Source organism: Manis pentadactyla, unplaced genomic scaffold (genome assembly GCF_030020395.1).
Source record: "Manis pentadactyla isolate mManPen7 unplaced genomic scaffold, mManPen7.hap1 scaffold_291, whole genome shotgun sequence".
NCBI classification, from domain to species: domain Eukaryota; kingdom Metazoa; phylum Chordata; class Mammalia; order Pholidota; family Manidae; genus Manis; species Manis pentadactyla.
Genome location: NW_026644683.1, coordinates 185,324 through 190,736, shown reverse-complemented (window position 1 = coordinate 190,736; position 5,413 = coordinate 185,324).

Sequence of the window (5,413 nt, the reverse complement as noted above, 5' to 3'; positions counted from 1 at the left end):
AAAGCAAACCAGGATGTGCTCCTTTCCTGCGCTCTCCCCTTTGGTGAGCCTCCAGTGAGAATGGAGACTTCTGCTGAGGCCACTGATGACCCCTTCTTTGTAAGACTTCAGTCATATTTCTCTCCTCATCTTGCTTGGCTTATCTGCAGCACTTGCCATAGCTGATTACTCACTCCTCCACGACACATTCCATTTTGCTTGTAGAGCAACATACTCTCCCGGTTTTCCTTCTGCCTCACCATTGCTTTTCAGTCTCTACTGGTTTCTCCTCCTCCTCCTATTAACCTCTTCATGTTGGAATGTCCCAACACTCGGGCCTTGGACCACCTCCTCCTTCCTTGATGACTCCTCCAAGGATGACTCTTACTTCCTTGATGATCTTATCTAGTCTCCTGACTTGAAATGCCACCTTGAGGTTATGATCCACAAGTTTGCATCTCCAGCACAGCTCTCTGAGCTTGGATGTTTGACAAACATCTCACTTCCTGTATCCAAAACTGAACTTGTGATTTTCCCTTCCAAACCTGGCCTACCTGCATCTTTCTCACCTCAGCTGATGGCTAAAGTCCTTGGCAACATCCTTGACTCTCTCACATCCCTCATTCAATCCATTAGGAAATCCTGCTGGCCTTACCTTCAAAAATAGGTCCTGAATCTAACAATTTATTTCCATTCCACTTCTACCACCTTGGTCGAAGACACCAACATCTCTCACCAAGATTATTCCAGTAGCCTTCTAACCCATCTTTCTGCCTCCACCTTTCTTTGCCCTCATCACGTGTCTTTTCAATACAGTAGTAAGCCAGAGTAAGCCTTATAAAATGAATTTATGTCACTCCTCTGTTTAACACGTTCCAACATGTTTCCCAAACTTCAGAGTGCATACACATTACTTGGTGATCTTGTTAAAAGGAAGGTTCTGTTTCAGCAGGTCTGGGCTGAGCCTTGAGCCTCTGCATTACTAAGAAGCTCCGAGGCAATGCTGATGCTGCCGGTCCACTGACTAAGCTTTGAGTAGTGAGAACTACAAGGCCTTCTGTGATTTGGCCTTTGTTATTCCCGCTTTCCCACTCCCCCTCCCTTCCCTCACTTACTTTGCTCCTGCCACTCTGATCTTGCTACTCTGTAATAATCCGGGTATAGTCCTGCCTCAGAGCCTTTGCACTTGCTGTTCCCGCTGACTGGAACACCTCCCTAGGTATGTGCATGGCCTGGTCCCCCAACCTCGTAGATCACACTTTCTGTTCTCACCCCATGTTTTTCTACATAACATTGTATCACCTTCCAGTATTCAATATAATTTTTATCTTGTTACTGTCCGTTCCCTCAACCAGAAACTAAGCACCACAAAGGCAGGGATTTTTGTCTTGCTGTAAAACAAGGCCTAGCAAACAGGCACTCAAGAAATACTTGAGGCAATGACCAATGTAGCTACTAGATAGACCAAATTATGAAGTACGTTGATAGCTGATATGAAAGGAAACAAAATAACATCTATGAGTCCTGCGTCAGGGTCCTCAGAGGAGCAGGGCCAGTACCAAGCATAATGCCTTGAACACAGCAGACATAAAAATCTTATTTCCCCTCTGTTCTTTATATTCTTTCACAGAAGTTATTTGAGGCTTTGCCTGAATCTAAGGCCTTATTTATATATGATCACATAGTGAGCCAACTACACCCTTTATTCATCCCATCCTAGTAGAAACTTATCTATTCAGAGTTTGGAGCCTGGAATACAAAGAGGTAAAATATGTGCAGCTCTCACTTCTCCTGATCACATATCCTGTCATCAGCTGTCTTGCTAACTGGCAGGGTTAGAAATCAGTAAGTAAGGTTGGTGGAGGTAAGCAAGACCATGACCAGAGACCATAGAGAGACAGGGCTTAGGAGAAGGGCTCTTGCTCACAACAGCAAGTATAATTTTGAAGGGGGAATGGGTGGGGACCACCGAGATAATGTTACAACTTACACTTGATGCTTCTTTATAAGTGTTTTTGAAACTTGTTCATCTATATTATTTCATTCTTATGCCATTCCTAAGAGATAAAGAAGTCACTGTTAGTTGAGCAAACTGCAACACGGGAAGAAGGTAAATGACTAACTTATACACCTGTTAACAAGGAGCCCAAGCCTCTCCTGACTTGTTTCTAATTTTGTGAAGACTTTTAAGGTGTCTGTTGCCAAAAAGATATTTTCAGAAACAGAAGTTTGAAGTGACAAAGAACTACCATCTAGAGACTACTAATTTATAAGGAAAACGAATTGCAGAAATGTAAGAGTAAACGTATGTTTGCTAAGTATAGGCATGGAGGTAGTTACGAGTCGGTATGATCTAGGTTGCCAGTTGTCCTTTTCTCTCATAGGATATACCCATTGAAGTCTCTTACATCTTTGAGGACTATTCATTAGTTCACAGGTAATGGACATTTGGAGACTTATTTTAAAAAGGTGGCTGGAAAATGGTCATCAAACTCCAGGAATCTAGCAGGCCTACAGCCAGAGATAACTCCCATCACGGTCACCTCTCTTCTTTGGACCACCTTCCCCGTTAGGATGGTTGAAAGGATTCTGCATTTTTTTCATGTCTCCTTTGTTGACAGTTAGAAACTTGAGGATTGGCTGTTTGGAGAAGGGTGGGGCAAAAATGAGTCACATATGCTGTTTCTATGGGAAACTTCACAATCATATGGCATCAGCTTATATAATAATCCCTTTTATTTGCAGAGCAGCTATCTTAAAATCTTTACAGAAATGCTCACTAATCCTTTTCACGACTGAGCCTATGATATTGAGACAACTTTCACCTCTGACCCCTAAAAGACTTACTGCTCACAGAGAATGTAACAGAGTAAATAGGGAATTAATGCCTGGCTCAATATTATGTTTTACTTTTAAAACTTTTGCTGTGTTTGTTTTTCTTCCTCTGGAGACCAGGAATGACTCACTTTCAAGGAATATGGATGAAGAACATTACTAAGTCCAAAAATATTCTATTGGAGTCAATTGACTTCTAATGCAATTGTGTCTGATTCTTAGAAAATGTTTTAGGATTGCATTTCTAATCAGATGTATTAAAAATTCAATACAATACATCAAACCACAGAATGTTTATTGAATAATACAACTGGTGGCACATTAACCAGCTGTTTTTTTGTATTCATTCACTGTGCATTTGGCAACGTCTATCACATTAGCAGAGTAACCAGTAAGTTGTTTTCTGTCTTCTAAAAGGTTTTCGCCATCACTGATCATCACTCAGCCTTAGAGAACAGAAACTGAGTTTACACAGTTACTAAAATTTACGTCTCAGACCAAACTGAAATGGTACTTGGCTGCTTGTTCTCCCATTTGAGCCTAATTCTCCAGCCCAGACACGTCTCTTTACAGGAATAGCTGGGGAAAGGAAAATGGCAACATTTCTATAGCTCTTAATACAACCAGTCTGAAGGGTTTCCCTACTCACAGACCCCTTCCACATATTGCAAGCTCAGCCTCACTGTTCAATACATTCTGAACCTGAAGTGGGCCATGCTGCCTCACCCCATAGCAGCACACTGTGATGGCAGCAAGGTGACTTGAGGATTGGAGGCAATGTAACTGGGAAGGTTCAATCGCCACCCTTACTTATTTATGTCTTCTTTCCATCTTCGCACAGATCGTCACTTGTTCCTACCATCCCTCTGAGGCTGCCTTGCCTGGCTGCAAAGTTTTAAAACACCAAAGACAAGATTATATTACAAGCAGTTACTTGCAGGCATCTCAGAATATGTATTTATGAAGACTAGCACTGGAAGGGAACACAGAATCCTAAAGACAGTTGTTGTGGTAAGACTGGGTAATTATTCTTTGTTTTTTCTAACCATTAAATTTGTACGGTAAATATAAAAGTAGGGAAAATATTATTAAAGCAACAGGTGAGGGGGTAGAAAACAAGATAAGTCTATTTGGAGAACAAAAAACATTTCAAATACAACAGCCCTCCTAATTTGACTTCTGGCTCAGATGCCTGAACAGTTTCAAGCAGTAACTCTCCTAACTGAAAATACTGTTAGCCCTTTTACTCTTCCTTCCTCTTTCCCAAAGAATGTGGTCCCAAAGTTATTCTTTGACTGATCTTTGCTGAACAAAACCTGATGAAAGAAAGGTTAAAGTTCTGAAATAATATGTTTTCATTCACTCAACAAGCATCTCCTCTGTGGAAGACTTAGGAGAATCCACTGAAAATACACAATATTCATATTTCATGAAGTTACTGCATATAAACTACCTTGCTGATTTAAAGTAAGAGAACAAACTCTTACAGTCTCCAGGAATCATTACCAAAAACTATGTTCTTCGAGAGCAAAATTTTTAAGTAGGGTTTATAAATTTAGGTTTTATTACACAGGGAACTAGATAGATTACGATTCACAAATTTGGGGCCTAGTTTTCTCCTAACTTTTGGAAATGAGAGATTTATTAGGTTAGGCAGCAACAATGATAAACAGAAATAACTTCAAATTCAGGGGTCCTAAGTGTTATTACATGCCAACTGGAATAAAGGTAGACATTTTCCTAGAGCATATGTCAAACAGTAAAACTTTTGACCTATACTTTGAAATATGACTGCTGTATTTTAAAACTTTGAAAAAAACCACACTGAACTATTACAAAAGGAGGGTATTTTGTAACAGCAGTGTCCAAATTTCCCCATCACTCAGGTTATTTAAATTTATCCTAGGCCCAAAGTAATAAGACAACTCTAAACAATCTTAACACAAACAGCCAAAACTTCCACTGTCCTCTTCCCTTAACATACTTGTTATCTACCAACTGAAGTTGAACAAAGGATGGAAACAGACCACAACTTCCTAGTTTCAGAATTTTTCCTTTCTCCCAAATTTAAGTCAATAGCAGCCATAAAAAAGTGATAAAGTGTGGGGGTACTATAGAAAGCAAAAGATTAAACCGAATGTCAGATACAAAAAATAAACTGAAAGGTTTAATAATGTTTAAAATGAAATGTGCTTATTACATAACAGACAGACTTAAAATATGTTCAACATCACTGTAGCTTTATCCTTACAAAACGTGATCATAGTTCACTGTCAATCATTTCCAGTATTCAAATAGTGACCTAAGCACAGCTTAGATGGAAATAAGGTACTTACATTGGAACAACAGTAGTCCCAATAGTTTATATTTGAAAACCATTTTTAAGTAACCTATTAAGAATTTTAATAACTAATGTTCACATTTTCAACTCAATAAGTCTATGGGTTTGTCTGCTTTTTGGTTTGTTTATTGGTTTGGGGGTGGAGGTAGGGACTAAAACCAATATACATAATTTCCAGAGCAGACTATATATGGTATTATACAAGCCAATTTCCAAATTCCAGATTTGCTTTTTTCAGCAATGCATTCATTCTGTTAA